We start from the raw sequence: 10,301 nt of genomic DNA, 5'->3' as shown, positions 1-10,301 counted from the left end.
AATCCCGATAATACCCGATATTATTAGTATTAACAATATACAATATTTAATTACTTGATAGAATCTAAAAAAGTTCTAAGAGTTTTTTTAAAATATTTTCATATTTCAATGAATATACTTTTGAAAACTCACCCGAACTAGCTATAGAGTGTCCAGTTACTTTTATTCTCAATCTATTCAAATCTTACAATTAAAACTAATACAATAAATTTTAATTTGCATTGTAATTTTGAATTTGGAATTTGGAAATGTGCAAATTATATATTTAAATATACAAATATGATGTACATACATACTCCGATCAAATTTTGATTATTTTCAAAGTGAGACTAGAAATCACCACATTTGTGCATAGTTGATAGTTGGAATTTTACATGAAGATTGAAGAGCAAATTAAAAAAACAAAAAACTGAAATCATTACGCGGCAACAATCTCAAAATTCATTTTGGTTTAATGAACTCGCCTTTGGTTTGAAGCATTTGTTGCACGATTGAAGGGTCATACCGCAATGTCGGATACGGGATACTCGACACGGTATCGGGTAATCACGATATGTTGCGGGACGGGTATTGGGACAACAAATTTAGCTGAAATCGGGTACGGGTACCCACGGGTAACCCATTTCGCCACCCCTTTACTTGTTAAAACTTTTAGAAATAATTAAGTTCATAGTTTTATCTTCTGTCCACTCATGTTCAAATAAATAACGCCACTATTCTAACTTCTATTTAGTCATTAATAAAGTATTTGTCCACCACAATATATTTGGTTCGATCATCTTGAAGCGAGTCTTTTGATTTAGTGATTACGGCCTTATTATCACAATATATTGAACACATCTTCGATAGAGGAAAAGCAATTAGTAGGTAGGCACAACACTTCTTTTAAGTCAATTGCCACTCCTTGAAAATCTACTTATGTACTTGAGAGGACATATAAACACCTTTTGTATTTTTACTTTTCTAATGACTAAATTTTCAACTACAAATATAAAATAGTTGATTGTCAATCTTCTATCCATTGGTTATTATTATTCTGCGTCAACTATTAATGTACTCTTATTAGTTTTCCTATTAATGTGTTGATATCTCTTTCGATTTGTCAATACTTCATCTTCTACTATTCATAATCCATAGTTAATTATGATAGATGTATGAGTTGATTTACAATCGAGCATTCATATATCTACAAAGAGATCTAAAATTCAATTCTCCTTATGAATCTATAATACACAATAATTACACATATCGCATAAAAATAGAGAAATTGAAAATAACATGCGTTTTAATATAAAATTGATAAAATAGAAGAAATATAGAAAGTAAAAATATTAAAATATCACTATTAATGAAGTTAAAAAGAAATTTTATCAAAAAAATAAATTAATTAATTAACAAGAGACAGACTGAAATGAGAAAAGCGAACTATTTTTTCTAGGCTTGTAATCCAAACTCGAAAATTCGGGTACCCGAACCCGAAATCTCAAAAATATCATACCCAATACCCGACCTGCATGTGAATTCGGGTACCCTAATACCTGATGCTGGTACCCAAACCCAACTAATCGGGTACTCATAAACCCGGAATTCTTATATTTCAAATTTATTCTTTTATATAAATTATATTGAGATGAGAATATAAATTATTAAAAATAACACAATACTACTATTTATTGACTACTATTAAAAGTCTAAACTTCAATTCTGAATTTCTAATGTTTTAGCTTTCTCTAAATTTCTAATATATATAAAATAGACATTAGACAAATAATCAAATAGACACTACTTAATTTTAAAATAAAGAAATTTTTGGCATAAATTGAAACATAAAAGAGATTAAATAAATTTACCCTAGATTTACCCTACGAGCCTATGGCCCTATACTAAATAAAAATATTTATCAATAATACATAATTAATCGGGTTTAATCGGATACCCTAATAAGAGTTTCGGGTACCCTAAACCTGAAAAATTCTAACATTAACTACCCAAACGCATTAACTATCCAAGCCCCTTAGCTCAAGTGGTTGAGAAGGGGGCAAGGATACCGCGCCATCCTAGATGTAACGCCCCCGTTTTTCTAAACCTAATTTGTGAACCCTAAATTACTTATGCTTTTAATTTTGCGTAGTCCGTGAATTGATTGTTGGTGAATTAATTGTTGGTGAATTAATTGTTGGTGGACTAGAAGTTGTGAAATAAAATATTATGCGAATTTAAATAATTCCTTTTTGTGAGGAATATTTATTGGACTCGATTCCGTGTTGGATCTGATAAATTGAATAAATAATATAAAGATCCAGTCCGTGATAAATAAATTGTGGACGGCACAATTTAAAATAAAATACAATGGAATGTGAATTAAACTAATCTAATTGAATATCCTCCCGGTTGATTCGATCATCAATCGACATTAATTCAAATATTAAATAAAGATTTTTTCATTGATATTCCTCCTCCGTGATGAGATTTTCCTCCTCCGTGATCTGCAAATAAAATATTAAACAAACCTAATTAATAAATTAAAGTTCAAAAAAAAAGAGGAAAAACGCCTCCACTCCTTTTCCCACGTTATAACCGTTTCCCCACTCCATGAATCTCTCCCATATCTAAACCAAGCCGCCTCCTCTCTATAATACTCCTTCCACAAATCAGATGTCACCCATTTACGCTTCTCTGCAAATCTGCAAGAACTCACAAGAACAAGACTAATTCTTCTCAACCTCTACTCAATCGAACTCAAGAAATCCAGAACTAAAATCAAGGAAAGATTCATCATCTATTCTTTCACAATCTGACTGCAAATCGAAGGTATACACATCTCCCACCCATTTCCAATTTCAATTTCAATTTCAATTTCAATTTCATACTACTGCATCCATACATCACACCCTACTGTTACCAGAATCTGCAATTAACCTCTTAATAGAAGCAACTGAATTAAAGAATCGAACTTTAAGTCACGAAATCAAATCTGGAACTTATCTGCGGGTTAATCGGGGCTGCCGGAGCGGCGACGGCGGTGGGTGCGAGCCGCCCAGCAGCTGCTCGGTCTGGATGTTGCCCGAACGGCAACGGAGCGGGCGAACACGGACACTGCAGCATCGACGCTGCAGCGGCAAATTTAGAGATCTTGCTTTGTTCTTCCTGTGAAAGAAATCGAAGGAGAGAGAGATGGATTTGGGTGTGTGTGCTTCTGAAATCTTCAATTTGAGTGTGTTGCAAATTTGAGAAATTGGGTGAGCTCTTTGAAAAAAATTTGGACGAAATTGAGAGACAGAGAGAGAAGGGGGGGTGTTGAGGAGGATGGACTTTGCTTGGTTGAAGCCGACAGTGCTGGGTTATTTCCTCTCTATATGTATATACTAATATGTATGCATAGATGTGTGTGTATAATGTCAAATTAATAAATGAGAGAGGGAGTACAGAACAGTACATGAAATAAAGGGGAGAGTGAGAAGAGAGAGAGAGAAGCGACGACATTTCCGGAGTAAAGTGTTTCCTCTAATGACTTCTTTTACTAGTTTGTTACTTTGTCTTTTGGGAATATATATAATTTGATGATGATGGTTTCAAAATGGAAGTGGAAACGAGTAAGTGCAATTTTGTAACATGTCCATATTTTAAATTTAACTACTACCTCTTTAATATTATTTTGATGGTTGATTCATACAGTAAGCATGTAGTTATATACGTAGGTATATGTTGAGTATTGGAATATTTATATTGTTTATTCCTTTTATTGGTTACTGTTTTAATTCGGAGTATATTAATTGGTATATGTTGTGAAGGGAGTATGTATGTACGTGTGTTAGTTGGTTTGGGAGTGAAATTGATTTATTTTTCCTTTCTCCTACACCATCTAAATTATTTGGTTTGGACATGTTTCTAATATAATTTGTTGGGGCGTGAGCTGCCGGAATCCATCAAAAACACCTTAGCCTCTAATTGTGGAAAATTAGTAGTCTGGAACGAGGAAAATAATTGGAGACTTAGGATGCATGCATCTTATTCATTTAATTTGAAAGTGTGTTGATTTATGTGTTATATAAATTGTTAAAGGTGAATCATCGCAAGGGAATCGTGATCGCAAGGGAAAGAACGTAATTTCAAATTAAGCACTCGAGGTGGGCTTTCTTTTAAATAAGGACAACGTCCTAAATATTTTATCGATGGAAGTGAAACTGTATTTATCGTGCCGTGATTTGATTTTTTTACGTGCCTATCTGATATGGCTATGTGCCATCGTTATATAAATCGAATTCGGGTCCTCGTAGGGCCGCAAACCCTACTTGGACTAGTGTACACCTATGGTAGATCGTGTGCTAGCGTACGGGCTGGCCGGTCTAGTGGCTTGGTTTGTGGCCACATTCCAAGTCATGTATTGGCAGATATGGCTAACGTCTATGGGAAAATGACTGATCAGTCGACTTTTACAATGGGAAATGATTTTGAGTGCCTCGGGCCTTTCTAAAGCTAAACCCCGGTGGTTACTTATGTATGGCATGATAAATAATATTTTTATTGAAAATGTTTTCGGCGTGAGCCCACTGAGTATATTTTATAGTACTCAGCCCTGCATGTGTTTTCCCTATGTGCAGGTTGAGCGGCGACGAGGATGTGGTGGTGTTGAGCAAGTGAATTTAAGATTATAATTGTCTTTGAACCTTGAGTGTCGTTGTGTCTTCACACATGACGTCACTCTTTCTCTTGGTCGTTTCCGCTGTGACGTTTCGTTTAATTATGTTTCATTTGGGGCCGACAACTTTAATTGTTAGGATAATGGATATTCTGAATTTCTTGTTGGATAATATCAAACTCTTGGTTATTTATTGGGATATTAATTGTGGTCCAACTTGTGTTGAAACCCTAATTCTTTTCGTCCGTGTCATTAAATTCTTTTCATCACGATCGCCCGTATTTAATACCCCTAAAGGGCGGTCGTGACAGTTTGGTATCAGAGCCTCAGTTTCTTTCCGCTCTGGACCCAAGAGTCTTTTGAGTCAAAATCTATCCTTGTACTAATTGGCTAAAGTGTTAAACGTCGAAGGCTCAACACCACAACTCGTCACGCCCAACCACGAAAGAAGAGGTAAGAATATTTTGGCGACTTTTGAAATGAATTACTGAAAATTTAGAAATTCAATGGAAAAAAATGGTTCATTGGGAAAATGGCAATTTTGGGCCTATTGGAAATTTAAAGTAAATACTATGGCTTTGGAAAATATTGTGGTCATACGAGACGCGACAAACTATGGGACGTGAGACACTATGGAAGTATGTTATTGAAGGTGTTGAATGTGATGGATATTGACGTATGAAAATGAATCGCATGCTTGAGACGTGGACTTGTTATTACATGTTTGAACTGCGAATTTAATTTGAAGAACATATATGTTGAATACTTGAACGGCGAAAATTCTAATGCATATTTTGTTGAATTCATATGATTTTGGAACTATGAAACGCAAACTATGACGCGTGTGTAGTTGCAATTACGTGATTGTGGTATATAGATGGACATGAATTGCATGATTTATGAAATGTGATTCCATGGGCGACGGATTGATTGGGTTACTATTTTAAATATTAATATATGCTTGATGAAATGCTATGGAATGCCAAATGGTTTATATGGATAAACATGTTTGACTGCGCAATGTATGAATGACGTTTTATGTGATGATAATTCATGATTGATGAAGTACGAGGTATCGTATAGAATCATTATGAAAGTGAAATGCGGAATTTTGAACTTAGTTGCAAATGTAGAATCCATATGAAGCTTGAATTAAGCAACGATCGAATATGTGTTGAAGTATGAGACTATGAACTATGTCTGGAAAACATAGAGTGCCTAAGAAGTATGCTAGGCTGAACGTGCTCGAACATAGTTGTAAATTGATAATTGCAATATCACTCACAATATCACTTTCCTGAGTGATGGGACAAACGAGAAGATATACTTCGAATTAGACGGATTATTGCAATTGCCTATTGTCTTCCCTGGATGATAAGAACAAAACGAAAGGAAGTTTCTAACGAGATCAAGACAAGAAGAAATGTTAGGTGATGTATCCTTACAACGACGAGAATTTGTGCCTGCAATCAAATAAAGTGAATGCAATCGTTAATGCGACTACGCGTTACAAATATGACAACACTTACGACACATTAAGGTCGAGTTACCGTGTTTTAATGAGAATGACCGCTAGGACGTGCCAAAAGCAATATGAAGATGTGACCTTCAAGGACAGTTAATTGCTGTAACGACACCGAGAGTCTTGACCTAGAATCTAGAGTTTTCGAGAACGCTTCTATTATCATCGGGAAATGACGGAGTGCCACCTTTGTAGCTAGAATGGATGAAATTAATTACAGTACTTACTTGGATTCTCATAAATTTCTTTCTATGAAGCTCCTTGACAATGGTATTCTTTTCGTGCATTTAGAACTTTTGATTGACCTGCAATTTGCAAGTGATGCATCACTGTTTCCTTTTAATGAAAGTAATGACTCATTCTTGTTCCTCTTGAGTCATTTTCGGAGCCATTTTAAATCAAGGGCAATTTCAATAGTGCTCCTCATGTTGAAACCCATTCTGATCCAAGTAAGACTGTTAAATAGATTTCTAAATTCTTGATACAAGACTCTCAAGAAAGACAATGGCTCGATCTCTGCAAACACATATGAGGAATAAGTTTCAAGAGACACATACAAAATGATACACCAACAACACGAGGAGTCGAATATTTTCGCATCTATGCTTAGTTGTAGCAAGCAACCAAAGAATCGAACGTTACGTCATACCAGACATTAGGTCTTGAGAAACAAAAGTTTAGAGAAGTCGTGTACATCAAATGATCACGTTTTGCGGCTCAGGATTTATGTAAGTGGTTGATCAAGAGAGATACGGATAACAACTGAGAGTCGGAGTATTAAGGTCGTCGCATAAGATCATCGTTGTACGATACTAATGGAATGAAAATACGAGTACCCTGATAGATTGAGATATACGAATGAAGGTCGTAGATGAGAGGAAATCGTCCAGCAAGTGGCGAAATTGAATCAACTAAAATGTGAAACAATCGAAAGGAGAAACGCGTGCAAGCACCATCACCATCACCTCCTCCACCTAAGCCAGAATGGCATATTGAATAGTTTTTGCTAAAGCAAAATCCTCCTATATTCGATGGGATAGGAGAGCCAGCAAAGGCCGAGACTTGGATACGCGTATTGGAGAGCATCTTCGAATTCTTGAAGTGCACCGAGGAAGAGCAATTGATTTATGTAACCTACCAACTCACGGATTCGGCCGACTTTAGGTGGGACCAAGCAAGGGACCTGGCCCCTAAGAAAGTGGATACAATGACATGGGAGGACATTAAGGCGGAAATATACAAGTATACCCAAAAAAAAGTTACCGAAAGATAAAGGCGGCTGAGTTTTACAACTTAACCCAAGGACGCATGTCGGTGACGGAATATGATCGCGCGCTCTGCGATATGACTCGGTATGCACCTGAACAAGTTGACACCGACGATAAGCTGGCCGATAAGTTCCGTGAAGGTCTAAGGCATGAGATAAAGATGTCATTGGCTAGTCATGGGAGACTTACATACGCGGAAGCGTTAGCCCTCGCACTCGATGTTGAGGAAGCTATGCCCAAGGAGAGGGCGATGTGAAACACTACACTGGCACTGCCTCCACCACATTATTCTCGAGAGAAGAGAAAGTGAGATGAAAAATAAGGCTCCCTATGAAAATAAGGGATACCAGCCCACCCAAAACCGACCACAGTATGGGGACAGACAAAATTTCTCTAATCATAGGGGTGACTTCCGACCCAGACCACCACAATGCAATGTGTGCTCCAGGTACCATTTCGGAGAGTGTATGATGCAAAACACTACCAAGTGCTTTAATTGTGGGGGAAATGGTCACTTCTCTGGAGAGTGTCCGAGCAAGAATGCGGGGATGGGATCAAGGCAGAACAATCAAGGATTCCGTCAGCAGTCGAGGGCACCACCGGCTGAACTAAGGATGAATCGTGATCAATCTCCGCGACAACAACAACCTCACCGCTCAAGACTTCCCTCCCAGGCTAGAGCGTATGCGCTGAGTTCTAGACAAACCAAGACTGAACAAGGGAGTCACGAGAGCGGAAATTTGGCAGAACTATGTGTGGACACATTAAGTTGCCTGCTAATAAATCTGAACATAAGATGATGGTGACCTCACCAGTGGGAGGGGTAATAGAAATTTCTCGAACATGCTCGAACATAGAAATTGTTATGGGAGAACTTAGGCTAGTCGTGCACGACTTACAAGTTATGGCCATGAAGGATGTCGATGTAATCTTGGGAATGGATTGGTTGACTGCAAATTTTGCTACGATTCGATGTAAGGAGAGACGAATATCATTACAAGTCCCCGGAAAGGAACCAATCGTGTATCATGGAATCACGGTGAACAGAAAAACGTCTATCATCTCCGCACTCCAAGCCACAACGATGTTAAGAAAAGGGCTCACTGCCCATCTGGTCTATCTACAAGGAGATGAGAAGGAGGAAAGGAAAGTGGAGGATGTCGTTGTGGTACGAGAATTTTCAGACGTCTTTACTGAAGCGTTACCTGGACCACCGCCAGATCGACAGTTGGAGTTCACAATCGACCTAGAGCCAGGGTCGGCACCGGTGTCCAAGGCCCCATATCGAATGGCGCCAAAAGAGTTGGAAGAACTCAAGATACAACTACAAGAGCTTATGGACTTGGGTTTTATTAGACCCAGTATTTCACCGTGGGGCGCGCCTGTGCTTTTTGTTAAGAAGAATGAGGGATTGATGAGAATGTGTATCGATTATAGAGAGTTGAACAAGATGACTCTCAAGAACAAATATCCACTGCCGAGAATAGATGACCTATTTGATCAACTTCGAGGAGCTGGTGTGTTCTCAAAGATGGATTTAAGGTCCGGATACCATCAGTTGAGAGTCCGATGAGAAGACATACCGAAGACTGCTTTTCGCACGAGATATGGTCACCATGAGTTTGTGGTGATCCCGTTGGGATTGACGAATGCACCTGCAGCATTCATGGATTTGATGAACCAGGGTATTCCACCCATACTTGGGTAAATTCGTTTTGGTATTCATAGATGATGTACTCGTCTATTCGAGGAATGAGAAGGAACACGAGGAGCACCTGCGAATCGCTTTGGAGACGTTGAGGAGTGAGAAATTTTATGCTAAATTCAGCAAGTGCGAATTTTGGCTTAAGGAAGTAAATTTCCATGGTCATATCGTGGCGGCAGAAGGAATTCGAGTGGATCCTGCTAAGGTTGAGGCGGTACAACGGTGGAAAGCACCTACAACACCAAACGAGATTCGGAGTTTCCTAGGCTTGGCAGGATACTACCGAAGGTTTATTGAAGGGTTCTCCAAGATAGCGAGACCAATGACTCAACAACTCAAGAAGGGGGTAAAAGTCAATTGGACCCCGGAGTGTGAGGCCAGTTTCCAACTGTTGAAGGAAAAGCTAACTAGTACACTGATTCTAGCTGTGCCAGAACATGGAGTGAACTACGTGGTATACACATACGCTTCGAAGGTGGGACTTGGATGTGTGTTGATACAGAACAACAAAGTGATTGCTTATGCATCACGACAATTGAGGCCACACGAGTTGAACTATCCAACCCGACTTGGAGTTAGCAGCGGTAGTACACGCCTTAAAGATTTGGAGACATCACCTCTACGGAGTCCGATGTGAGATCTTCACGGATCACAAAAGCCTGAAGTACTTCTTCGAGCAGAAAGATTTGAACATGCGGCAACGAGGATGGCTCGAGTTGGTGAAAGACTACAATTGTGGCATCAATTATCACCCCGGCAAGGCAAATGTGGTAGCAGATGCATTGAGCCGGAAGGACCATTCCTAACTAGCCACTTTTCTCACCACAGAGGAACGCCTAATTTGCGAGTTCAGCAAGATGCGTTTGGAAGTGGTGAGGGCACCTGAAACAGTGGATGCACGAATCACCACTCTAGCCGTTGAACCTGATCTAAGGTCGAGGATTATTGAAGCACAACGGATGGATGCGAAATTGGAGGAAATTCATATAGAAGTGCGAACTGGTGAATCTGGGAATTTTAGTGAAGATGGTGACAATGCCCTTACTTTCGAAGGAAGGCTATGCATGCCGGATAACGAGGGACTAAAAAACGAGGTTATGAGTAAAGCGCATGAGACTCCTTACACCGCTCACCCAGGAAGTACGAAAATATATCAAGATCAGAGGA

This window comes from Salvia splendens, chromosome 18 (assembly GCF_004379255.2).
Source record: "Salvia splendens isolate huo1 chromosome 18, SspV2, whole genome shotgun sequence".
NCBI classification, from domain to species: domain Eukaryota; kingdom Viridiplantae; phylum Streptophyta; class Magnoliopsida; order Lamiales; family Lamiaceae; genus Salvia; species Salvia splendens.
This window is presented reverse-complemented; position numbering follows the sequence as displayed.